Source organism: Rhinopithecus bieti, unplaced genomic scaffold (assembly GCF_001698545.2).
Source record: "Rhinopithecus bieti isolate Rb0 unplaced genomic scaffold, ASM169854v2 scaffold_9976, whole genome shotgun sequence".
In the NCBI taxonomy this organism is placed as follows: Eukaryota; Metazoa; Chordata; class Mammalia; order Primates; family Cercopithecidae; genus Rhinopithecus; species Rhinopithecus bieti.
The window spans coordinates 1,180,738-1,190,509 of record NW_016806761.1 but is presented as its reverse complement, the minus strand read 5'-3'; the positions used below and the strand labels follow the sequence as shown (position 1 = coordinate 1,190,509).

Below are 9,772 nucleotides of genomic sequence, written 5' to 3'. Positions count from 1 at the left end.
AATATATTTTTATATTATATGTAATATAATATATTCTATAGTATATACATTAATAATATAATATAATATATACATATTATATATAATATATATTATATGTCTATTATAGCTAATGTATCTATTATATCTAACATATAATATCTATTATGTCTAATATATATAATATCTGTCACCTGATCAGATCCAATCTGATCAATGTCTGTCTCCTCCCTCTAATGATAAGCAAACTTTTTCTGTAATGGGCCAGATAATATCTCAGGCTCTGTGTGCCATACATTCTCTGGCAACTACTCAGCTCTGACATTGTAGTGCAAAGCAATCATAGATAATATGTAAAATAATGACCATGACTATGTTCCAATAAAATTTCGTTTACAAAAACAAGCAGTAGCAGTATCTGGCTCATGGGTCATGGGTTCACAACCCCTGCTCCAGACTGACTATAACTTCATATAAGCAGGGAGCATGTCCATTTTGTCACACTATATGCTTAGTATCTAGCACAGGGTAAGTGCTCAAACAAATACTTATTGAAGACACGCATGAATTTGTTATAGCAAATCCTTACAACACTGCAACAATGACTTTAAAATAATTCCTCTACCTTCCTTCCTGTCCTTCCCCAGTTAACTCTGAATACTCAAATCACGACCATCTGTCTCACCCATTGTTTTGATCAGATTACTTCCCTGCTGAGGAGCTGAAGTTAATTTTCTGTTGCATTGTGCATAAAATTTAATTATTTTAATCGCTTAGGAGAGCATTTGCTGTCATAGAAAAGGGATTGGATCCTGAAGTCAAAGACATGGCTTAGAATCTCAGTTTTACCATTTACAAGTTTTATGACCTTTGGGTTAAACTACACAGGAGATATTTAATTCATGTAATGGAAAATCCAGAGACACAGTGAGAATCAGAGCATTTAATCAAGAGCCTAAATGGTGTCATTAAGTCTCTATATCTTTAGGTCTCGTTTCTCTGCCTTCTGCAGTGTCAGTTTCTTTGCCAGTTGGGTTTATCTTATAAGATCAAATGGCTACATTAGTTTCAGGCTTCACATCTGCATATTACACCAACCTGAGTATTGCAGAAAAACAGGGATGCTTCTTTCTGAGAACCTCCCAAACAGACCTCCCTCTGTGGTTTTTCCTGCTTAAATGGACCATTTCCCTATTCTTGAACCACTCTCTGAGGCCAAGGGGAATGCCATGAGTGGCTTAGATCTGGGTCATCAAAATCAGTCACTAAGGTGAAGGGCATGTCCTGATTGGCATGGATCTTTCAAGGCCCAACCCTGACACTGGTGTTCAGTCCTTATAAGTGCATGGCCCTGCAAATAACAACCATTTCAAATTACTTAACTTCTCCTGTTCACACTACCTGTATGTAAAATAAAAATGATACCAATTCTGAACTTATTATGATAATTAAATGATTAAATGGAGTGATATACATACTATATATGTGTGTGTGTATTGCATTGTGCATAAAATTTAACTATTTTAATCACTTAGGAAAGCACTTGCTGTCATAAAAAGGGATTGCATCCTGAAGTAAAAGACCTGGCTTAAAATCTCAGTTTTATCATTATAAAATGTATGACCTTTGTGTTAAAATACACAGGGGATATTTAATTCATGTAATAGAAAGTCCAAAGACATAGTGAGTTTCAGAACATTTAATCAAGAGCCTCAGTGGTGTCATTAAGGGCTCTATGTCTTTAACTGTCTTTTTCCTGCCTTTTGCCTATATAACCCTCTATACAGCAGGGAGAGGGAGAGACAGCAAGAGTAAGCAAGCTTGGAGCATAGTGGATATCGCATAAACTGTGTTATTTCCTCAGCCCTCTTTCTCTCAAGGTGCTTCAAATGACTTCTACCCATTGTGTCCTGTCATTACCTAACAAGCCTGATTTGTTTAACTGGACCCTGATTCACACTCTGGGTATGAAAATCCTAAATTGTAATTAAGTGTGTAGAAACTTTAAAACCAGCAAAAACACCACTCTTCCTTCAAACCCATGACCTTTGTCATTATTCCCAATATTATCCTTATCACCACCACCACTAACATCAGTGGAAATCACCAGTTAAGCAAGTTCTTTGGCTTGACTAAGTCTGATTGCAGCTACCTATTTAATCTGGTGTTTTTGGAGGATTGGGAGGGACTGGGCCAGCTTCTTTGGTAGCCCCTTGCCAGAGAGAGGAAAAGTCCTCAGGAACATAGTGTGCAAGCAGGACAGGGAAGAGCAAAGAGGCAAAATGCTACGTATTTTTAGATTGACTAGTAAAAATCCTGACATTGTAAAATGCTTATAAACACTTGCTTTACCTTCCAATAGATTGTCAAAGTGTTATCTGTGGAAGAAAAATTCTCCTGTGGGCAGATGTATGAGAAGACATATGATGGCACATTGCAGGCTGTTACCCCACTACTCACAACCTGCAGCTTCCCAGTGGGCATCATCCTACCTCCTAGTAAATCAGCCAAGCTCAGCCCCTCCAAATCTTATTACAAATCCATGGCCTGCTGTGTCCTTTCCTCTGGCTGTAGAGGAGGTCCGGTGAGTGCAGGGAGGGGCTATCAGTGCCAAGAAAAGCAGGCAATGGTCCCCTTGTTGAAGCTGGGCTAAAGCTGTTTCAGTGCAGGATGAATTTTGCTAAAATTATCCCTGTTGAAATTAAATATTCCAGTTTAATGTTTCAAACCCCTGATTGATTGCTCAAGCTTGAGCTGTGATAACAGTGGTTGGTGCTCTTCAAGAGGCTGAAAATGCCAGCTCTTGGGAAAATGACAGTTCTTTGAAAAATAATCAGGTGCACGGCACATCTCTCTTCAATAGAAAGATTATCACTGGGTTCACAAAATTATCTATGATGGCCTTTTTCCCCAGCACTCATGGTCCTTTACTACTAACTAGAGATCCTGTGAAAAGAGAAGAGCCATTTCATTTTAACTTCCTGTTGATGTCCATTATTCTTTCACTACCCTTCTCATCACAAAGGATATTTTGCTAGAAAATAAATTCCTTCTGTATGGTTTGAACATTTCTTTCCTGGAAAGTAGAGGATAGGGTTAGATGACCCCCTGGTGTTCCTTTGTATCCTTGGAATTTTGTGAGTCTAGGATTCCTGTTCTGGAATTGTCAGAAATGTATTATGCCGTTTCTGCTACTTATGAAATTAATCAACATTGATGGCAAGAGCTACAGAGAAGGAAGATGAGCAATAATGGAGATGATGCTGCTGCTGCTAACATGGGGGTGAAGAATTCTTCCTTGGGGGGCAGGAGGTCAGGTTTAAAGTGTAATAATCTTTTAAATTTAATTTCCAAAGAACCTGCTGACCTTTGCTTCCTCTTACTGAAAGTTAGAAATAACACATTAAAAATCCACAAGGGTAGAAGTGATGGCATTAAGATAAGAGTGCCAGCTTTGAATATTTGTAAACTATGGCTTAGATCCAGGACCTCCAGGCCTAAGATAAATATAATACGTTTGAAATCAGTTAAAGATCCAGTAATTTTGGCCCCTGAAGAAAAGCCATAGAAGTGATTATTTCTTGTAAGTTTCCAAGCTTTTAGTCTTCTATCAACTCCTTAGGATAAAGTGAGCATTCATTCCCTCCAAACGCAAAGGCTACAATCCATGTAACTGAGTTGATGATTACACATGGGGCCATGTAGATGTATTTATAACTGGTATGATACACAGCTCTTTGTTTCAAATATTAAAAACAAGATGATTCTGGCACATCATAAGTAAGTACAAAGATAGGCTTATCTAGCCAAATGATGAAAATAAATTTAATAATAACAGCCCACCAGGAAAAAACAACTGCTCATCTGAATCTAAAGGAAACTTTTCCTGCCATCTGCTGTTGTTAGCATTTTAAAATGCCATATTTGCCTGCTCTCTTCCAGAGCCTAGCACTGCTAAGCTCCTCATAGTGAGTAAGCAACTAGGCAGGAGAACAGAGCAGTTAGAGGGATGGCCGTGAATACAAAAGGCACTTCACTATCTCCAGACTCAGAGTGCCATTTTACCAACAGAGTAGACATCAGCAGGGCAGGTATCAAAGCAGGACTTCTCCAGGAAAGCTTTCGTCATGGGACTGAAAGACAAAAAAGAACTATGGAAGTGAAGACTTGGGTGAGCTCAGAGATCACAGAGGCCATCAGATAGAGTCACTTGGCTACACCAGTCTCCTACTGCTCTCCCCACAAGTACCATGCAACATGAAACTAGTTGGGTCTAAGGCTGTGACAGAGAGGGTCTGCCGAGAGGAAGAACACATGCATGAAGGCATTGTCGGCAAATGCACTGAGCCATTTATAAATATTCCAAAGCCTGGGACAGTGTAGAAGCACATTAGAGGAGAAACAGGATCTTCATAAATAAAGAATCAGGCATGGTTGGGGGTGGGGGTGTTATTTGATGTTTCCCTATAAAGAGAAGAGCTTAGGAAACAAGGTAATTAAATGATTATGGGCCCAGGTGGCTCTTATCCCACAAGCTTAGGGGGCAGGGAAAATGGAATTAAGGAAGCTATGAGTAGAGGGCAGCATGCAAGTTCTATCCATCATTCCCCAGGGAGCCTGTTTGCTTGGACTGTGCTCCCTGCTAAGAAGGAAGGAAAATCCTACTGTGGATTAGGCTCAGTGCCCAAAGGGGCTGCAGTGTGGCCATGTTTCTCAGAGGGAGAATAACCAAGCTGTGAAAAGGGCTCAGACCTTCCCCAAGAAAGATAGTTTGGACCCCTGTGAAGACTTTCCATGAACTCCCCATGCAAAATAGAACTCCTGATAGGAATCTTGGCAGAAAACTTTCAACCAGAAAAGGCCTGATTAACTGCCATCTTTGGACACCTAGTAGGTCCCACACAGGCCCCATAGCAGGGTTTCTCCAAGACCTGTGCTTAGCAAGAGCCTAAGTCAGCTGGAAGAACAGTTGAAGATAGGCTGGATGAGCCATGTCTGCATGTTCTGCTCCTGTCCATGACATACAGCTGTGTCTGGCAAAGAAGAACCACATGTTGACAATAAAAACTGATGAGATTGTTGGGAGATATTGGTCCATGAAGGGATAGCCTAGTAGTTGGCACAGCTCCATCCAGATGGTTATGACAGAAAGATAGACCCTGATGGCTGCGGTGGAAATTGTCCTGGAGCATGGAGATATGGTTCTTAAGGCTTTCATTTTGGTTTGTTTTCGTTTTTTTTTTTTCTGAAAGGGAAAGTGGGAAAGAGGGTTCAGGTATATACATAAGATGAAAGCTATAGGTCAGCTTCGCCCCTGAAGAAATGCATAGGTATGTGATTTGGCTTTAAATCTGGGGACCTCACAGAAGCCTGAAGTCTGTGTGTGTGCCCAAGGTTAAGAACCCCTGCTCAGAGATGTTTTCTGATAGAACAGATGAGGATATGTGTATATATACATACCATGTTCTCACTTATAAGTGGGAACTAAATATTGGGTACTCATGGACATAAATATGGCAACAATAGACACCAGGCACTACTGGGAGAGAGGGAGAAGGGCAAGAATTAAAAAAATATCTGTTGGATGCTATGCTCACTACCTGGTGACAGGATCAATTGTATCCCAAACCCTAGCATCATGCAAGACACCTATGGAACAAACCTGCACATGTATCCACCAAATCTGAAATAAAAGTTGAAATTCAAAAAAGGAAAAGAAGATCTTAAGAATCCAACCAGGCTAGGTGGGATGGCTCACACTTGTAATCCCAGCATTTTGGGAGGCCAAGGCAGGCAGATCCCTAGATCAAGAGATCAAGACCATCCTGGCCAACATCCTGTCTCTACTAAAAATACAAAAATTAGTTGGACATGGTGGCATCCAGTTGTAGCCCCAGCTACTCAGGAGGCTGAGGCAGGAGAATCACTTGAACACAGGAAGCAGAGGTTGCAGTGAGCCAAGATCATGCCACTGCACTCCAGCCTGGTGACAGAGCGAGACTCTGACAAAAAAAAAGAAAAGAAAAAAAAGAATCCAATCAAATTTCAAGGCCAGTTCAAAAAGGTATCAGAAACAAACTGATCACTGGGTCATTCTGTCAATTGATGAAGGACCCAAAGGGGTGGATGGAGCTTAGAGTGTCTGACTGACAGAAAGAAGGGATAGTACCTCCTTTGGCTCAGGCAATTCTGCATGTACTTTATACCACTTAATGCCTCTCAATGATTCTCATATTATTGATGAAGAAATCAAGGTTCAGAGAGTTTAGAGAGCCTGTACAGGATTGTAGAGCAAATAAGGAAAGGACCCAAGCACAAAATGCTGGCAAGTTGACTCAACACTTAGACATTTTTTAAACTCACACCACACAATCTTCCCTTTATATGCCAACCTTGGATTACACAGAGAAATAAATTCATTCATTGTTTTTTAAAAAACCAGTCTGAGTATATATTGCCTTCAATAATCTAGAATAAAAGATTTATTCAGAAACAACGAAGAGAAAGAAATACAAAATATCATGTAAATGAACTGGCAACTTGTAAAACTTAGGCCAATGGGCAATGGGCAACCAGAACAGGACCTCGCCACACAATGTGGAATAGCCAGAGAGGCTTCCAAGGGGAAATGGTGTTTTGAGTCAGCTCTAAAACCCAGTAGAATCCTGAATTGACTCAACCTTACATAGAACCTGGGTTTAGATAGACTAAAATATTCTAAAAGTTAACCTCAAATATTACTTTTGATATGCTAGAATATTTATGGAAGGCAGAAAATGGAATTCTTGAACACAGAAAAGTTTCTCAGTTCTTAAACCTCAATTCCTTGACAGTCTTTGATAAACAATAGCTAATTTCATTGAGTACTTATTATCTGCCAGGTACTGTATTAATTCACTTAATCCTCAAAAAAATTAATGGATTGAGATTATTACCATCCACGTTTTAAAATGACATCAACCTGGCCAAGATAGAACAGGTAGGAAATGGAAGAGGCAGGATTTAGACCCTGATAGTCCAGCACTGATGGGCTTCTTCTAACTATAGTCCATGTTGACAAACTGGCATGGTTGGGAGTTTGGGGAACCTGGGTTAGTATACCACATTGACAGGGCCAAGGGAAATCTAGAAAGATTATATGTGACAAAGGACTTGGTATGCACTGGGGTGCACAAATTATTATGTTGTGAAAGTAAAGGTCATCAGATTATCAGTTTTTGAGTAAACTACCTGAAACCGAAGGAGGAGGAATATCTATTTATCAGATCTTTCCCTCTGGCAAACAACTATGTTCCCTGGAGAGGTGTTCTCCCATTTGAAATCATGTTTATTCCACCCCTGAGCAGTATTTTGTTCTTAGAGTTCAGCAAATAGTCCTGAAGGGAGCTGACCTTGTTTTAAGGGCCTCTCTTAAATCAAGGGTCTCTTGTTTGTTACATTCCCTAACTTTAATCACACTTTAACCTTTGAGGTCCTACACTTTCAAAGCTGGACTGACTTACAAAAAAAAACAAAAAAGAAAAGAAAGATTTATAAATATGTATAAATGCCTACCCCATGAGCCCCAAATATGAGACAGGTCTCAGTTAATTTAGAAAGTTTGTTTTGCCCAAGTTGATGCACATCCTCAACCTTGTGATGCAGCCTCAGGAGGTCCTGATGACATGTGCCCAATGTGGTCAGGGCATAGCTTGGTTTTATACATTTTAGGGAGACATGAGACATCAGCCAATCCATGTAAGATGTATGTTGGTTCTGTCCAGAAGGTGGGATAACTCAAAGCAAGGAGGGGGCTTCCAGGTCACAGGTAGGTGAGAAACAAATGGTTGCATTCTTTTGAGATTCTGATTAACCTTTCTGAAAGAGACAATCAGATATGCATCTATCTCAGAGAGGAGAAGGGTGACTTTGAGTAGAATGGGAGGAAGGTTTGCCCTAAGCAGTTCCCAGCTTGACTTTTCCCTTTAGCTTAATGAGTTGGAGGCCCCAAGATTTATTTTCCTTGTTCACGTTTTCCCCCTTTCCTTTTTACAATCTTTTGGAGAAAGCATTTAAGAAGAAAAGGAGTCTCTGGTCTCAGGTTTCATCTGATCTCTCATGGTTAGGACAGTTTTTTCCTGGACAGGTGGGTCCCAAGTTATTAGGAAAACTCATTTTTAGCAGGTTGTGAAGCCTTATGTCCTATGAAGAGAAAATAAGCAGGGGAAGGTAGATAAACAACAACAAACAAAAGAATAATCCTGGAAAATCGATATAGGCCACATTACTCTGAAGTCCGTACATCAGTAGGAAAGAATGAGAGTTGGCTTATGTATGTAAATAGGTTGCTCTTATTTTCTTCTCAAGCTTAAGTTGTCTAGTGTCAGTTCACAGGGCTTTAAGAAAACATAACTTAGCCACGCGCGGTGCTCAAGGCCTGTATCGCCAGCACCTTTGGGAGGCACGCGAGACCGGCCGGATCACAAGGCTCAGCGAGATCGACCGACCATACCTGGGCGAAGCACAGTGAAACCCCGTCTCTACTAAAAATACCAAAAACTAGCCGGGTGACGAGGCGGGCGCCTGTAGTCCCAGCTACTTGGGAGGGCTGAGGCAGGAGAATGGCGGGAACCCCGGGGGAGGGCGGAGGCTTGCAGTGAGCCCTGAGAATCCGGCCCACTGCACCTCCCAGCCTGGGCCAAGGCAAGAAACATCCGCACTCAAAAAAAAAAAAAAAAAAAAAAAAGAAAACATTAACTACTTAGTTTTCAGTGATTTCAAATTAGGAAAAATTGGGTGGAAAAGGAAAATATTGGGAGAACCCACTCCTGATGTTTACTGTGGGTTCTTTTCTATTTCCTAAGTGTCTTGGCTGGGTTGAGAAATAAAGGGAAGGAGCACAAGAGAGAGAAATTTAAAGCTGGGTGTCCGAGGGAGACATCACATGTCGGCAGGATCCATGATGTTCCCTGAGCTGTAAAACCAGCAAGTTTTTTATCAGCAATTTTCAAAAGGGGAGGGAGTGCACGAATAGGGTGTGGGTCACAGAGATCACATACTTTACAAGGTAACAAAATATTCCAAAGCAAATGGAGGCAAGGCGAGATCACAGGACCACTGTATGACGTGAAATTAAAATTTAATGAAGTTTCAGGCACGCATTGTCATTGATAACATCTTATCAGGAAACAGGGTTTGGGAACAGACAACCTGTCTGACCAAAATTTATTAGGCGGGAATTTCCTCCACCTAATAAGCCTGGGAGCGCTACAGGAGATAGGAGCTTATTTCATTCCTTGAGCTTCAGCCATTAAAGGCAGCACACCTTAAAGGGGCCTTATAGACATAAGCCTACCATCAGGGCGCATTCTGTTTCTCAGGGATGTTCCTTGCAAGAAAAAGAATTCAGCAATATTTCTCCTATTTGCTTTTGAAAGAGGAGAAATATAGCTCTGTTCTGTCCGGCTCACTGGCGGCCAGTTCAAAGTTACCTCTCTTGTTTCCTGAACATTACTGTTATCCTGTTCTTTTTGTGCAGTTGACACAATTTGTACAGTTGACACAATCACAGGGTCCTGAAGCGACATTCATCTTCCTCAGCTTACGAAGAAGATGATGGGATTAAGAGATTAAAGTAAAGACAGGCATACGAAATCATAAGGATATTCACTGGGGAAGTGATAAGTGTCCATTAAATCTTCACAATTTATGCTCAAAGATTACAGTAGACAGGCGTAAGAAATTATAAAAGTATTAATTTTGGGAACTAATAAATGTCCATGAAATCTTCACAATTTATGTTCTTCTGCTGCAG

The 9,772-nt window shown here is 40.6% G+C and overlaps 1 long non-coding RNA gene across 1 annotated transcript in view; it reads right to left on the bottom strand.

Annotated features, from left to right (window-relative positions):
- Window positions 1-3,092, bottom strand: part of LOC108533145 (uncharacterized) — an 8,091-nt gene extending 4,999 nt beyond the window's left edge. Inside the window, exon 1 of the long non-coding RNA XR_001886668.1 lies at window positions 2,332-3,092. This is a non-coding gene — a long non-coding RNA (uncharacterized LOC108533145). The remainder of the gene's footprint in view (window positions 1-2,331) is intronic.
- Between the last annotated feature and the right edge of the window lie 6,680 nt (window positions 3,093-9,772).